Here is an 18376-nt window from a genome sequence, read left to right on the forward strand (position 1 = left end):
TAAACACCCAAAAAATCAATCATTCATGATGTGCTTGGAAGGGATGAAAGCAAGAAGCACTTGGCTGCACTGATCAGAGATAGAGTAATACTGACAATTGATTTCTGCATTGACAAATTTGCTTTGTCAAACTTGTTTGTCAGATTTAATGGAATGATTTTTGCAATAGCAGAATTCAATTTTGTCTACCATTTTAGTTCCATTGCTGGTGGGGTTAATATTATGTTCGATCCTAATGCAGTATTTAAAATGAAAACAGACGGGAGAACAAGATATGATTGCAATAAAGGATTTGACCTGGCTTTGCTGAACAGATGTGGGAAGCCGTGTCTAGTGTCTGAATAGGGTTTGGCCTCAACATCAAGGTACTTATGCTAGGCACTTTCAATAAACCTTGCACACTGACATGCAATGGGTACTTATGCAATCCAATCTGGTAGGTCGGTCAGTCATTCATTTATTATGATTATTTTATTGAAAATTTAAACAAACTCCATGAAACCAAAAAAATACAATTTTAGCTCATTTGATCTGAAATACTTCATTCTGATATCAACTAGGAATTGTATAGTTAATGCTTAACCATTTTCACTCGAGCTCCAGCAATGGTGCAGCAAGATTACAGACAGACTTGACAGACTTGCATTTATATAGCGCCTTCAACAACCACTGGATGTCTCAAAGTGCTTTACAGCCAATGAAGTACTTTTGGAGTGTAGTCACTGTTGTAATGTGGTAAACGCGGCAGCCAACTTGTGTACAATCAAGCAATATGATAATGATCAGATAATCTGTTCTTTTGTTATGTCGATTGAGGGATAAATATTGGCCAGGACACTGGGGATAACTATCTTGCTCTTCTTCAAAATAGTGCCATGGGATCTTTTATGTGCACCCAGTAATTAGCTGAGACATACTGACCAGAAAGGTTCCTTGTTTGTACCTTGGTCTCTGGTGAGTTAGCTGCGAAGTGTCTGACTCCAATCGCCCTCTTCGGTGATTGGAATGTGGCCAGGTACAGCAGGAATGGTGAGGTCGGGGCGAAGGAGCGGCGAGAGATTGCAAAGCGACGTGATTGGGGCCCAGGAGAGGCATGAGTTCGGGGCCCAGAAGAGGCATGGGCCCAGGGGCAGCTCTGGCCAGCCCACACTGCGATATGTGTGCACACTAGGTCCGTGCAGCAGAGCTGGTTTCCAGTCGTGTTGGTTAACCCTTGCCACTGGACAAAGACCAAGCTCTGTCAAGCCCTTGTGGTGGCTGGTGCATAATGGCCACCAAGCGTTAAAAAAATCCACGCACAGGCATCTTCCACCCTTCAATATGCAGTTCAGGACCTTGAATATTAGGTCCTTCATTGAAACAATCTGAACTCATTGAACTCATCCCTTTTTGGCATGGAAGCAAGTCATCCTCGATTCGAGGGACCGCCTAAGACCAGACCAGAGAGTCTGACTAAGTGGTGGTACATTTGTATCTTGTTCAAAGGTTAGAGGTTTAACTCCAGGATTTGAGCATACAATCTGTGCCGACACTTAAGTGCAGTTTTAAAAGAATGCTGAATTATTAGCAGTCATATTTGAAGCAGAGCAGTGAATTCACCCTTTGTCCTACTCAGCATTCTTTCCTCAACCAACATCAGCAAAAAATACATTACGTTGGTCATTCATCACTTTTACTGTTTTGTGGGATCTTGCTGAGTGGAAAAATAGCTGACATATCACCTATAGAACAATGATGACTGCATCTCAAAGTATTTAATGTTTGTGAATTACGTTGGGGCAATTCTGAGACAGCACAGTAAGAAGCCATTTGGCCCATCGATCCTGTGCTGTCTCTTTGGAAGAGCTATGCAATTGGTCCCATCAACCTACTCTGTCCCCTTAGCCCTGCAAATGTATCCTTTCTAAGTGTAGATCTCATTCCCCATTGAAAATTACTATTGAATCTGCTTCCACCATCCTTTCAGGTGTGTTAGTTCTTTGTCTTTGATCTCAGAATGATTGTTAGGACCCTGAATTAGGGAAAGGCAAATTATCAAGGGTCCTCACTCTTAATCACTATCCAGTGAAGACTGTTGGAATTTTAGGCGAGGACAAGATTGGGCTGAACTGTGATACTTCCACTAATAATTCGCCTGACAACATCAAGCCCAGAATTTCTGATCTGCATTGTTTTAATGCCAACGGTAACCCATTTAATAGATTACTACCATCATTCAAACAATGACAACCAGAAAATCTAGGTTTGACTCTCAAGGTTCAGACATGAATATTGGCCACTTGGGTCAAATACTGAAGCCTTGCTGATGATCTTTCCTTTGCAGTATCCTAGCAACAAGTCAATGTCTTCAGGAGAGATGGTGAGAGCATTTTTTTTAACTGGTTTACATGTTTTTTTTTACATATTGCTTATAATATGATCTCAATGTGAGACAAAAACAAAGGCCGGAATTTTTTCTACCTCGGCGGGTGTGGGCAATGTCCGTCGGGGGTCGCGACTCCGCTACTAGCTTCATGCCGCTGCTGAAAACAAAGTTAATCGAAACATAGAAACATTGAAAATAGGTGCAGGAGTAGGCCATTCAGCCCTTCGAGCCTGCACCGCCATTCAATAAGATCATGGCTGATCTTCCCTCAGTACTCCTTTCCTGCTTTCTCTCCATATCTCTTGATCCCCTTAGCCATAAGGGCCATATCTAACTCCCTCTTGAATATATCCAATGAACTGGCATCAACAACTCTCTGCGGCAGGGAATTCCACAGGTTAACAACTCTCTGAGTGAAGAAGTTTCTTCTCATCTCCGTCCTAAATGGCCTGCCCCTTATCCTAAGACTGTGTCCCCTGGTTCTGGACTTCCCCAACATCGGGAACATTCTTCCCGCATCTAATCTGTCCAGTCCTGTCAGAATATTATATGTTTCTATGAGATCCCCTCTCATCCTTCTAAACTCCAGTGTATAAAGGTCCAGTTGATCCAGTCTCACCTCAGCCATCCCTGGAATCAGTCTGGTGAACCTTCGCTGCACTCCCTCAATAGCAAGAACGTCCTTTTAGGGCCCTTTTTAGCCTGCCCAGCATGTTACCCGGCCCAATTAAATGGAACGGATCTAGTGATGTCATTCATGATGTTTTTTTAGCTCGGATCTTTAAAGGGTCCATGGCCACATTACATTTCAAGTTCAATCTAACATAGTGCTGTCAGTGCACTAAAGCATTGGAGTGAGTGCTGCAAACACTGACAATGGCTGCACTGAGGCAGAGGGCTGCACCCAGGTTCTCCAATGCCTTCATCTAAGTGCTTATGGAGGGAGTCAGAGCACGAAGGAGGTCCTTTATCTTCCTATAGGAGAAGGAGACCTCCCCAGGTGACCAAAACAGCCTGGTTACAGATTGCAAAGGAGGTCATAAGCAGGGATATGTTCAGGAGGACCTGGGTGCAGTGTCGCAAACTTTTAATAATCTAATTAGATCAGGAAACATTAGTACAAAGCCACATTCAACTCGATCTTGCTGTACCTCTCCCATCACTCTGCCTTCCCTACCCTACTCCTGCACATCCTTACTCATACCAACATACCTGTACTTCCACCCTCTTTATCACACCCTCATCTCACTAGTCACCCCTCACAATTACCCTCACCCTAGTTCAATCATACCAACTAGTAATACACAAGGGTAACCATTTGGGTGATTTATCCAATGTTCATGTAAATTTTCTGTTAATGTGATATCACACATGAAAATCTTTATTTTCAACACTTTCCGGTCTTGGACAGATTTGTGTCAACCTTTGGAAGTGGCTCAGTGAGTTACAGTGAATGGTGAGATATAGCGGTAGCCCCTGCAGTGGTAATCAGTGTGAAATTAATGGCTTGGTCATATTAGGGCTGCTTTATGGTGTTGGTGTGGGGTGGTGCCAACCTGGCACATCATGTGGCAGCCAGGATGTACAGCGTAATGTTAATTAATCTGGCCAGTCAGCAATGGATTCTGTGCAGCATCAGGTGATTGCGGAGAAGGTTGGTGGGGTTGGTGGTGTTGGTGCTGCTGGTGTGCCTAGCGCTGATCATGGTTCAATTCTGAGGACCAAGGTGAGACAGTATAAACGGCACCAATGTTGATAGAATAGATGGCAGGTGAAGTACAGATGACAGAAGCATTTTGTCAGTGGTGAGATAGATCTTCCAATGAGGTGAGACTGGATGAAGACTTTGCTGGAACAACTTGTAGCCTGCAGAAACTGTGCTGGAAATGGACTGAGCAACAGCTTCTGCCTGAGGAAAGTGATGATCTGTCAGATGGGAGCTTTCCCTGTACATTTGATGCTGCCAAATAATCAGCAGAAGCAATGGCCACTGAACTCCCTCGTCAGTTTGATAGATGTGCTTCCCGAGCAGCGTGGTTGCCATGGCCATGCCATTAAATTAAAAAGGTATGTTAAAAAATCCTGTTAAGGGTCTGGCAATTAGCTGTTAATCATCTCAATTGGGTCCCCCGCCGCTGTCGGTCGGGTCGGGTCAGCTCCATAATGACAGACATGCTTGGGGGAAAGGCGCATGGGAGCGGGATAACAGTGGGTTCCCGACCCGTTGTCAAAAATTAACTTTCCCACCCGACCTGCCACCGATCTGACCCGCTGCCACCCTGGAAAACTCTGGCCAAAGTATGAGATTTTCTGTTGCATGCTATATAACTAAGATTTCACCTCACACCAAAAATATAAATATGCTTAAAAGTGGGAAACTGCATCTGTCAATGGGTCATGGAGAATGGCCAAGCAAGATGCTTTCTCTCTTCCTGCTTTTCACTTCTTTATCTGGGGATGTTTCTCTGTCCTTTTTTTAGAATTTTTCATCCTTTCTTCTTAGCCCACCTGGGTATGTGATGTGTCAGGATTTTCTCTTGCTGTTTATCCAAGAACCTGTGCTTTTAACAGAGGACTCAATAATAGAAAGCAAGAGCAACGTTGGAAATGACTTTCAGATTTTGTATGTAGTAAGCAATCACAATTCTCAAGCAGAAGATCATGAACTGTCTGTGATATCTGCCAACTATTAAAGAGAATCAGTAAACACTAATAATAGTACCCAAAGCACTGATTCATTAAAACTCTGTAGATCCCATTCTCCCAGTGTAAACAATGGCCTCGATTTTCCAGTGGATATTATTTTAATACTAGCTGTAACCATTTTGTTTTAATAAAGCCAATTGTAAAATCTGGACTAGTGCTGTTTGCAACCCCCTCCACTAGTTGTTCAGGACAATTTCCAGAGTTATTATTCTTTCCTTGAAGTGCCGTCCCAGGGGTAAACCCCCAGTGTAATGATCGTGGACAATAGTAAGAATCAGTGTTGCAGTATTCACTTGGCACTAATTAACATGACTAAATTTCTCTTCTGTCCCTTGGAGTTTAATATCTTTTGTATTGTGGCCTTAAGTGCATCACATTTGTGAGAACTTTGTGGATTCTTATGCTTTTCTTAATTTTTGTATTATATATCTTAACTGTTGACACTAATAGGCCAGAACACAGCATAGTATCCTGAACCCTGGCTGAAAAGGTGAGAGTGTTGATGTGCGTTCCAGCTATCTGCTGAAACAGTATACCTCACAGCATTCGCTATATTATTGCTATGTATCGCCATGACAATATTGTCCACTAGCAGTAAAATCCGGTTGGACAGTCTCAATCCAGCTCCTAGTTGGCACAAGTCCACATAACAGAGCGACACATACATTGCCTGTAAGTCACACAAAATTGAAATTTCAATCAAAGGCTACACAAAGAAAGCTGATGATAAAGGGGAAATGTCAACACTGGTGCAGGGATAGTGGATGCATTGGTTGTAATTTACCAAAATTCCCTGGATTCTGGGGAGGTCCCAGCAGATTGGAAAACTGCAAACGTAATGCCCCTATTTAAAAAGGAGGCAGACAAAAACAGGAAACTATAGACCAGTTAGCCTAACATCTGTGGTTGGGAAAATGTTGGAGTCCATTATTAAAGAAGCAGTAGCAGGACATTTAGACAAGCATAATTCGGTCAGGCAGAGTCAGCATGGATTTATGAAGGGGAAGTCATGTTTGACAAATTTGCTGGAATTCTTTGAGGCTGTAACAAACAGGGTGGATAAAGGGGAACCAGTGGATGTGGTGTATTTGGACTTCCAGAAGGCATTTGACAAGGTGCCACATAAAAGGTTACTGCACAAGATAAAAGTTTACGGGGTTGGGGGTAATATATTAGCATGGATAGAGGCTTGGCGAATGAACAGAAAACAGAGAGTCAAGATAAATGGTTCATTCTCTGGTTGGCAATCACGAACTAGTGGGGTGTCGCAGGGATCAGTGCTGGGACCCCAACTATTTACAATCTATATTAACGACTTGGAAGAAGGAACTGAGTGTAATGTAGCTAAGTTTGCTGACGATACACAGATGGGAGGAAAAGCAACGTGTGAGAAGGACACAAAAAATCTGCAAAAGGACATAGACAGGCGAAGTGAATGGGCAAAAATTTGGCAGATGGAGTATAATGTTGGAAATTGTGAGGTCATGCACTTTGGCAGAAAAAAATCAAGGAGCAAGTTATTATTTAAATGGAGAAAGACTGCAAATTACTGCAGTACAGCGGGACCTGGGGGTACTTGTGCATGAAACACAAAAGGATAGTATGCAGGTACAGCATGTGATCAGGAAGGCCAATGGAATCTTGGCCTTTATTGGAAAGGGGATGGAGTATAAAAGCAGGGAAGTTTTGCTACAGTTGTACAGGGTATTGGTGAGGCCACACCTGGAATACTGTGTGTAGTTTTGGTTTCCATATTTACGAAAGGATTTACTTGCTTTGGAGGCAGTTCAGAGAAGGTTCATTAGGTTGATTCCGGAGATGAGGGGGTTGACTTATGAGGAAAGGTTGAGTAGGTTGGGCCTCTACTCATTGGTGTTCAGAAGATTGAGAGGTGATCTTATCGAAACATATAAGATTATGACGGGGCTTGACAAGGTGGATGCAGAGAGGATGCTTCCACTGATGGGGGAATGAGGACAGGATGAGATTAGGAGAAATTTCTTCTCTCAGAGGGTTGCAAATCTGTGGAATTCGCTGCCTCAGAGAGCTGTGAAAGCTGGGACATTGACTAAATTTAAGACAGAAATAGACAGTTTCTGATAAGGGGTTATGGGGAGCGAACAGGGGAGTGGGCCGGAATCCATGATTGGATCAGCTATGATGTTTTGAATGGCAGAGCAGGCTCGAGGAGCCGTATGGCCTACTCCTGCTCCTATTTCTTATGTTCTTATGTGCGGACATCTGAAGCTGAATTTAATGTCTACGGTTCAGTTGTTGATGGGGCAGTATGGAGGAAGTTTTATCCTGCACTATTCCTGATCTGTGAGTATCTCATGGTTCAAAGAGTGAAAAGTACATATGTTTCCACCTTTAACATCTCTCGCTTTGAGTACAAAATTCTCACAGAAGTATAATTGGGAAAAGGAATATGGTGTGCTTTATATGCTCGAATGGCCTGTCGAGAGTTATGTTTGTTTCAACAAAAAATTGGAAATAGAAATATTGATCAAAAATGGAATTTGGCACTGCACTTGTCACTTTGCTGGATAGATCTCAAGTAAAATTCAGATCTTGGAACAGCCAGGAGCAACCTGTACAAATGTGACAATTATTCTCTTCTCTGGTAAATTCAGTTGAATGTTTCACATCATATTTTAAGGAGAAAACTCTGCTAAATCTGAGGTTGGTGCAGAGTTAAGGGAGTTTTACTTTGCATCTCATCACAATAAAGCTGACCGGTGAGTGGTTCATGTTGATGTTGGTTGCTCAAAATAGATGATATGCCATTCTCCAGCACCAACATCCCCTACTACATAAGAACATTAGAAATAGGAGCAGGAGAAATAGGAGTAGAAATAGGCCATACGGCCCCTTGAGCCTGCTCCGCCATTTAAAAAGATCATTGCTGATCTGATCATGGACTCAGGTCCACTTCCCTGCCCACTCCTCATAACCCATTGTTCCCTTATCGGTTAAGAAACTGACTATTTCTGTCTTGAATTTATTCAATGTCCCAGCTTCCACAACTCTCTGAGACAGCGAATTCCACAGATTTACTGAGAAAAGAAATTTCTCCTCATCTTAAATGGGCGGCCCCTTATTCTAAGATTATGCCCCTTAGTTCTAGTCACCCCCATCATGGAAACATTCTCTCTGCATCCACCTTGTCAAGCCCCCTCATAATCATATATGTTTCGATAAGATCACCTCTCATTCTTCTGAATTCCAATGAGTAGAGGCCCAACCTACTCAACCTTTCCTCATAAGTCAACCCCCTCATCCCCGGAATCAACCTAGTGAACCTTCTCTGAGCTGCCTCCAAAGCAAGTATATCCTTTTGTAAATATGGAAACCAAAACTGCACGCGGTATTCCAGGTATGACCTCACCAATACCCTGTATAACTGTAGCCAGACTTCCCTGGTTTTATACTCCACCCCCTTTGCAATAAAGGCCAAGATTCCATTGGCCTTCCTGATCACTTGCTGTATTTGCGTACTAACCTTTTCTGTTTCATGCACCAGTACCCCCCAGGTCCCGCTGTACTGCAGCACTTTGCAATCTTTCCCCATTTAAATAATAACTTGCTCTTTGCTTTTGTCTGCCAAAGTGCATGACCTCACACTTTCCAACATTATACGGCATCCGCCAAAATTTTGCCCACTCACTTAGCCTATCTATGTCCTTTTGCAGATTTTTTTGTGTCCTCCTCACACATTGATTTTCCTCCTATCTTTGTATCATCAGCAAACTTGGCTATGTTACACTCGGTCCCTTCTTCAAAGTCGTAATATAGATTGTAAATAGTTGGGGTCCCAGCACTGATCCCCGCGACACCCCACTAGTTACTGATTGCCAACCCGAGAATGAACCATTTAACCCGACTCTCTGTTTTCTGTTCGTTCGCCAAGCCTCTATCCATGCTAATATATTACCCCCGACCCTGTGAACTTTTATCTTGTGCAATAACCTTTTATGTAGCACCTTGTCAAATGCCTTCTGGAAGCCCAAATGCACCACATCCACTAGTTCCTTTTTATCCACCCTGTTCGTTACATCCTCAAAGAATTCCAGCAAATTTGTCAAACATGACTTCCCCTTCATAAATTCATGCTGACCCTGCCTGACGGAATTATGCTTTTCCAAATGTCTTGCTGCTCCTTCTTTAACAATGAACTTCAACATTTTCCCAACCACAGATGTTAGGCTAACTGGTCTATAGTTTCCCACTTTTTGTCTGCCTCCTTTTTAAAATAGTGGCATTACATTTGCAGTTTTCCAATCAGCTGGGACCTCCCTAGAATCCAGGGAATTTTGGTAAATTACAACCAGTGCATCCACTATCCCTTCCATTGCTTCTCTCAAGACCCTAAGAAGCAAGCCATTAGACCTAGGAGATTTATCTGCCTTTAGTCTGAGCATAAAGTTCAGATGCATTAGAAAAAAGTCTTCAAAATGTTTGAACTTTCATCTCTGATCATTTTTCTAAATGAGGAATGCACCAATGTATCAGCATGCACCATTCATGTCAGTGGAGTTAATCATCTCAACTGATTTTATAGCAAATTATTTTGTAAATGAATAGCATCATCATGCTGAGTATTGGAGTCACCTTATACTTTAAATTACATCTGAGTGTTTTGCTGTCTGCACAATTATTATCAATTGTTTCTGTCTTCCTGCAACATCAGATGTTACTAACACAGACATTTTGCAGATAAAAATGGATATCTTGGTATATTTTATATTATTAACATAATCATTCTACTTTCTGGTAAGTTGAGTTGAACGTTTCATATCATATTTTAAGAACAAAACTCTGCTAACATAATCAAAATATTTTCTGCTTTGCTTCTTCTGAGATGTGTCTCTCCCATCAAACTTCTGATTTGAGGTGGGAGACGGAGGGGGGGAATCGAGGTAAGGGGTTGTAGTTACAATTGCAGTTGAAAAATGCTTATCTTCATTGTAGTAATTCAGTGTGAGGTCCCCTGGACATGATGGCTTACAACCTAGGGTCTTAAAAGAAGTAGCTGCAGAGATGGTGGATGCATTGGCTGTAATCTACCAAAATTCCCGAGAATCTGGGGCGGTCACAGTGGTTTGGAAAACCGCAAATGTAATGCCACTATTTAAAAAACGAGGCAGACAAAAAGCAGGAAACTATAGACCTATAGCCTAAAATCTGTCATTGGGAAAATGCTAGAGTCCATTATTAAGGAAGCAGTAGCGCAACATTTGGAAAAGTATAATTCAATCAAGCAGTCAGCATGGTTTTATGAAAGGGAAATCATGTTTGACAAATTTGCTGGAGTTCTTTGAGGATGTAACGAGCAGGGTGGCTCAGGGGGAACCAATGGATGTGGTGTATTTTGATTTCCAGAAAGCATTCGATAAGGTGCCACATAAAAGGTTACTGCACAAGATAAAAGTTCACAGTGTTGGGGGTAATATACTAGCATGGATAGAAAATTGGCTAACTAACAGGAAATAGAGAGTAGGGATAAATGGGTCATTTTCCAGTTGGAAAACAGTGACTAGTGAGGTGCTGCAGGGATCGGTGCTGGGTCCTCAACTATTTACAATCTATATTAATGACTTGGATGAAGGGACAGAGTGTAATGTAGCCAAGTTTGCTGATGATACAAAGATGGGTGGGAAGCAAATTATGAGGAGGACACAAAAAATCTGCAAAGGTATATGTTATGTATGTAAACTTTACTACCATGCAAGACTTGCCACCAGGGGGCGCACTTGTGGGAGCCCCAAGGGTCACCTGCACTCCCGGGCAAGCAGGTATAAAAGACAGTCCACCATGCTGCTTCCTCACTCTGTAGTTACATTAGCGAGACCAAGGTCACAACAGTTTGAGCTTACAGTATACAGTCTTGTGAAGTTATTCTGAACATAACAGGATATAGACAAGCTAAGTGAGTGGGCAAATATTTGGCAGATGGCGTATAATGTGGGAAAATGTGAGTTTATTCACTTTGGCAGAAAAAATAGAAAAGCAAATTATAATTTAAATGGAGAAAAATTGCAGTACAGAGGGTCCTTGGGCATGAAACACAAAAAGTAAGTATGCAGGTACAGCAAGTAATCAGGAAGGCAAATGGAATGTTGGCCTTTATTGCAAGGGGGATAGAGTTTAAAAGCAGAGAAGTCCTGCTACAACTGTACAGGGTATTGGTGAGGCCACATCTTGAGTACTGCATACAGTTTTGGTCTCCATATTTAAGGAAGGATATACTTGCATTGGAGGCTGTTCAGATTGATTCCGGAGATGAGGGGATTGACTTGTGAGAAAAGGTTGAGTAGGTTGGGCCTATACTCATTGGAGTTCAGAAGAATGAAAGGTGATCTTATCGAAACATATAAGATAATGAAGGGGCTCGACAAGATGAATGCAGAGAGGATATTTCCACTCATAGGGAAAACTAAAACTAAGGGACTTAGTCTCAGAATAAGGAACAGCCCATCTAAAACTGAGCTGAGGAGGAATTTCTTCTATCTGAGCGTTGTAAATCTAAGGAATTCTCTGCCCGAGAGAGCTGTGGAGGCTGGGTCATTGAATACATTTAAGGCGGAGAGAGACAGATTTTTGAGCGATAAGGGAATAAAGGGTTATTGGGAGCAGGCAGGGAAATGGAGCTGAGTCCATGATCAGATCAGCCATAATCTTATTAAATGGCGGAGCAGGCTCGAGGGGCCAGGTGGCTTACTCCTGCTCCTAATTCTTATGTTCTTATGTTTGCTGTGCTGACTAGATTAATGCAGGTACAATGCATCCTGACAATTGTATGTGATTATGGCATTTTATCCATTTCACTCCTCTTCGTATCAAATGCATATATATTTTTTTAAAGCTGTGTCAAAATACTTGAAAATCTGAAAGATAGCTTGGATGAGCAAACAAGGATAAAATGATAAAAGCAAAATACTGCAGATGCTGCAATCTGAAATAAAAAACAGAGAATGCTGGAAATCTCAGCGGGTCAGGCAGCATCTGTGGAAAGAAAAACAAAGTTAACGTTTCGGGTCAACAACCCTTCATCAGAACTGCCAAACGCTCGAAAAGAGCACATTCTTAAGTACTGAAAGGGGCAGGGGAAGAAATAACAAAAGGGAAGGTCTGTGATGGAATAGAAGGCAGAAGAGATGAGAGAGACAAAAGGGACGATGGCCGAATTGAAATGGAACTGACAGAAGTCAGAAAAAGGATAAACTGGACAGGGTGTGAATGGCGTAGTAATGACCAGCTGCCATTATAGACAAAGAGAAAAAAAAGAGAGAGAAGAAAAAAAACAAAAGATGGTGTGTGTGTGGGCCGGGGAGGGGGGTATCGGGGGGAGAAAGGGAGCCAAAGATGGGCAGAGGTTATGGTTTAAAATTGTCAAACTCAATGTTGAGTCCAAAAGGCTGTAAAATGCCGAAACGAAAGATGATCTGCCGTGGCTGGCTCTGCTGCACAGGAGTGCAGGAAAAAGAGTGGGAGAGCGATAGTGATAGGGGATTCGATTGTAAGGGGAATAGATAGGCGTTTCTGCGGCCGCAACCAAGACTCCAGGATGGTATGTTGCCTCCCTGGTGCAAGGGTCAAGGATGTCTTGGAGCGGGTGCAGGACATTCTGAAAAGGGAGGGTGAACAGCCAGTTGTCGTGGTGCACATTGGTACCAATGATATAGGTAAAGAAAGGGATGAGGTACTACGAGACGAATTTAAGGAGCTAGGAGCTAAATTAAAACGTAGGACCTCAAAAGTAGTAATCTCAGGATTGCTACCAGTGCCACGTGCTAGTCAGAGTAGGAATCGCAGGATAACTCAGATGAATACGTGGCTTGAGCAGTGGTGCAGCAGGGAGGGATTCAAATTCCTGCGGCATTGGAACCAGTTCTGGGGGAGGTGGGACCAGTACAAACTGGACGGTCTACACCTGGGCAGGACCGGAACCAATGTCCTAGGGGGAGTGTTTGCAAGTGCTGTTGGGGAGGAGTTAAACTAATATGGCAGGGGGATGGGAACCAATGCAGGGAGATAGAGGGAAACAAAAAGGAGACAAAAGCAAAAGACAGAAAGGAGATGAGTAAAAGTGGAGGGCAGAGAAACCCAAGGCAAAAAACAAAAAGGGCCACTGAATGTAAAGGGGCTACAGGAGGGGTCAAAACTAAAAATCATGGTTTAAAAACTAGTATTAAAACACTCTACCTTAATGCATGCAGCATTCGAAATAAAGTAAATGAGTTGACGGCACAAATCATTACAAATGGGTATGATTTGGTGGCCATTACAGAAACGTGGTTGTAGGGTGGCCAAGACTGGGAATTAAACATACAGGAGTATCTGACGATTCGAAAAGATAGACAAGAAGGGAAAGGAGGTGGGGTAGCTCTGTTAATAAAGGATGATATCAGGGCAGTTGTGAGAGACGATATTGGCTCTAATGAACAAAATGTTGAATCATTGTGGGTGGAGATTAGAGATAGTAAGGGGAAAAAGTCACTGGTGGGCGTAGTTTATAGGCCCCAAAATAATAACTTCATGGTGGGGCGGGCAATAATCAAGGGAATAATGGAGGCATGTGAAAAAGGAACGGCAGTAATCATGGGGGATTTTAACCTACATATCGATTGGTCAAATCAAATCGCACGGGGTAGCCTTGAGAAGGAATTCATAGAATGCATATGGGATTGTTTCTTAGAACCTACAAGGGAGCAAGCTATCTTAGATCTGGTCCTGTGTAATGAGACAGGAATAATAAACGATCTCCGAGTAAAAGATCCTCTCGGAATGAGTGATCACAGTATGGTTGAATTTGTAATACAGATTGAGGGTGAGGAAGTAGTGTCTCAAATGAGCGTACTATGCTTACACAAAGGGGACTACAGTGAGATGAGGGCAGAGTTGGCTAAAGTAGACTGGAAACACAGACTAAACGGTGGCACAATTGAGGAACAGTGGAGAACTTTTAAGGAGCTCTTTCATAGTGCTCAACAAAAATATATTCCAGTGAAAAAGAAGGGCGGTAAGAGAAGGGATAACCAGCCGTGGATAACCAAGGAAATAAAGGAGAGTATCAAATTAAAAACCAATGCGTATAAGGTGGCCAAGGTTAGTGGGAAAATAGAAGATTGGGAAAATTTTAAACGACAGCAAAGAATGACGAAGAACGCAATAAAGAAGGGGAAGATAGATTACGAAGGTAAACTTGCGCAAAACATAAAAATGGATAGTAAAAGCTTTTACAGATATATAAAACGGAAAAGAGTGACTAAAGTAAATGTTGGTCCCTTAGAAGATGAGAAGGGGGATTTAATAATGGGAAATGTGGAAATGGCTGAGACTTTAAACAATTATTTTGCTTCGGTCTTCACAGTGGAAGACACCGAAACCATGCCAGAAATTGTTGGTCACAGGAATGTGGGAAGGAAGGACCTTGAGACAATCACTATCACTAGGGGGGTAGTGCTGGACAGGCTAATGGGACTCAAGGTAGACAAGTCCCCTGGTCCTGATGAAATGAATCCCAGGTTATTAAAAGAGATAGCGGAAGTTATAGCAGATGCATTCGTTATAATCTACTAAAATTCTCTGGACTCTGGGGAGGTACCAGCAGATTGGAAAGCAGCTAATGTAATGCCTCTGTTTAAAAAAGGGGGCAGACAAAAGGCAGATAACTATAGGCCGGTTAGTTTAACATTTGTAGTGGGGAAAATGCTTCAGGAAGAAATAGCGGGACATCTAGATAGGAATAATGCAATCAAACAGATGCAGCATGGATTCATGAAGGGGAAATCATGCTTAACTAATTTACTGGAATTCTTTGAGGATATAACGAGCATGGTAAATAGAGGTGTACCGATGGATGTGGTGTATTTAGATTTTCAAAAGGCATTCGATAAGGTGCCACACAAAAGGTTACTGCAGAAGATAAAGGTACGCGGAGTCAGTGGAAATGTATTAGCATGGATAGAGAATTGGCTGGCTAACAGAAAGCAGAGAGTCGGGAAAAATGGGTCCTTTTCGGGTTGGAAATCGGTGGTTAGTGGTGTGCCACAGGGATCGGTGCTGGGACCACAACTGTTCACAATATACATAGATGACCTGGAAGAGGGGACAGAGTGTAGTGTAACAAAATTTGCAGATGACACGAAGATTAGTGGGAAAGCGGGTTGTGTAGAGGACACAGAGAGGCTGCAAAGAGATTTAGATAGTTTAAGTGAATAGGCTAAGGTTTGGCAGATGGAATACAATGTCGGAAAGTGTGAGGTCATCCACCTTGGGGAAAAAAACAGTAAAAGGGAATATTATTTGAATGGGGAGAAATTACAACATGCTACAGTGCAGAGGGACCTGGGGGTCCTTGTGCATGAATCCCAAAAAGTTAGTTTGCAGGTGCAGCAGGTAATCAGGAAGGCGAATGGAATGTTGGCCTTCATTGCGAGAGGGATGGAGTACAAAAGCAGGAAGGTCCTTCTGCAACTGTATAGGGTATTGGTAAGGCCGCACCTGGAGTACTGCATGCAGTTTTGGTCACCTTACTTAAGGAAGGATATACTAGCTTTGGAGGGAGTACAGAGATGATTCATTAGGCTGATTCCGGAGATGAGGGGGTTACCTTATGATGATAGAATGAGTAGACTGGGTCTTTACTCGTTGGAGTTCAGAAGGATGAGGGGTGATCTTATAGAAACATTTAAAATCATGAAAGGGATAAACAAGATAGAGGCAGAGAGGTTGTTTCCACTGGTCGGGGAGACTAGAACTAGGGGGCGCAGCCTCAAAATACGGGGGCAGCCAATTTAAAACCGAGTTGAGAAGGAATTTCTTCTCCCAGAGGGTTGTAAATCTGTGGAATTCTCTGCCCAAGGAAGCAGTTGAGGCTAGCTCATTGAATGTATTCAAGTCACAGATAGATAGATTTTTAACCAATAAGGGAATTAAGGGTTATGGGGAACGGGCGGATAAGTGGAGCTGAGTCCACGGCCAGATCAGCCATGATCTTATTGAATGGCGGAGCAGGCTCGAGGGGCTAGATGGCCTACTCCTGTTCCTAATTGTTATGTTCTTATGTTCTTACGTTCCTTGAGCTTGCGTTGAGCTTCATTGCAATAGTGGAGGAGTCCGAGGATGGAGATATCAGAGTGGAACTGGAGTGAAAAATTAAAGTGTCACGTGACCGGAAGCTCAGCGTCACACTTACAGACTGAACGGAGGTGTTCAGCAAAGCGGTCACCCAATCTACGCTGGTCTCCCCAATGTAGAGGAGACTACATTGTCAGAAGCGAATACAGTATACTAATTTGAAAGAAGTACAAGTAAATCGCTGTTTCACCTGGAAGGAATATTTGGGGCCTTGGATCGTGGGGAGGGAGGAAGTAAAAAGGCAGGTGTTGCATTTCCTGCACCTGCATGGGAAGGTGCCGTGGGAAGGGGAGAGGATGCTGGGGGTGACTGTGGAATGGACCAGGGTGTCGCGGAAGGAACGGTCCCTTCGGAACGCTGAGAGGGGAGGAGAAGATGTGATTGGTGGTGGTTTCACGCTGAAGGTGGCGGAAATGGCGGAGGATGATCTGTTGAATGTGGAGGCTGGTGGGGTGAAAGGCGAGGACAAAGGGAACCCTGTTGTGGTTCTGAGAGGGAGCGGAAGGGGTGAGGGCAGAGGATAAAATGGCTTTTGGTGACTTGACGCAAAATCATTGCGATTTGTTTTTCCAGGGAAGCCAGAAGTTGGTTCCTTGATGTTGAAGTCATTTCACAGCCCATAATTTGCAGAGTTTAGTGCTCGATGTATGGAGTGAGCCAGAGAGTTTGCAGGCTTGACTTTGGTTGCCTTGGTTTTGTAGTTGGGTGGAGTGTATGTATAATGATTCCTTACAGTCTCGTTATTGTGGTAGAGGGGTCAGTTACTGGACTGACTTGATTAATCATAAGAACATAAGAAATAGGAGCAGGAGTAGGCCATATAGCTCCTTGAGTATGCCCCGCTATTCAATGAGATCATGGCTGATCGTCCATCTCAACTCCACTTTCCCGTCCTATCCCCATATCTCTTGATTCCCTTATTGTCCAAAAATCTATCAATATCAGTCTTGAATACACTCAACGACTGACTATCCACAACCCCCTGGGGTAGAGATTTCCAATGATTCACAACCCTCTGAGTGAAGAAATTTCTCCTCCTCTCAGTCTGAAATGGCTGGCCCATTATCCTGAGACAGTGTCCCCTATTTCTCGATTCTCTAGCCACGGAAACAATCGCTCAGCATCTACCCGATCAAACCCTCTAAGAATGTTACACATTTAACTGAGATCACCTCTCCAGAGAATACAAGTTTTCTACTCAATATTTCCTCATAGGACAACCTCTCATCCCAGGATTCAATCGAGTGAACTTTTGCTGCACCCCTTCGAAGGCAAGTATGTCCTTTCTTTGGTAAGGAACCCACAACTGTGCACACTACTCCAGGTGTGGTCTCACTAAAGCCCTGTATAATTGCAGCAAGACTTTGTAATTCTTATATTCCAATCCCCTTGCAATAAAGGCAAGCATACCATTTGCCTTCCTAATTACTTTCTGTACCTGTCTATTAACTTTCTGAGATTTGTGTACAAGTACACCCAAATCCCTCTGTTTACTAGCATTTTGCAGTCTCTCACCTTTCAAAAAATCTTCTTCTTTTCTACTCTTCCTGTGGATAATTTCACATTTCCCCACATTATACTCCATCCGCCACCTTCTTGCCCACTCAGTCAACTAGTCTATATCCCTTTGCAGCCTCTTTACGTCCTCCTCACAGCCTGCTTTCCCACCTCGCTTTGTATCGAAATCACTAAGCATTTACTTATTCAACATTATTATGCTGATACTTCAAAACAACTCATTGGTTTAAATTTGTCACTCTCTGAATCAGTGAGTGTAAGCAACTGAGATCAACATTTGGATGAATGGTTTTCCTCTTCACTACAAGAGTACAAATGAGACATCCGAGTCAGCAATTTTGTAGAACACCTTTGAGAATTCAGTTTGAAAACAATCATAAAAATGTTTGCCAGTTACAGATCCTTTCTCCCATATGGCTCACAATCGATTCGAAGCACTTCCCTCTAGTTCTGTAGCTTTAAGTCCAGCCATTTTTTTTGGAGGGTTAGGTAGGATAGGTAATAATGGGAGCCGAGAAATCACTGCTGGCAGCTTTAGTGGATGAATGCTTAACGTTTGATTCTTTTGTCCACTATTTAAAATAAACAGATTAATGCCTGTGTTAAAACACTTGGTAAACAAAAGTCATTAGAACGCATCACATG

This window comes from Pristiophorus japonicus, chromosome 4, assembly GCF_044704955.1.
Source record: "Pristiophorus japonicus isolate sPriJap1 chromosome 4, sPriJap1.hap1, whole genome shotgun sequence".
NCBI lineage: Eukaryota > Metazoa > Chordata > Chondrichthyes > Pristiophoridae > Pristiophorus > Pristiophorus japonicus.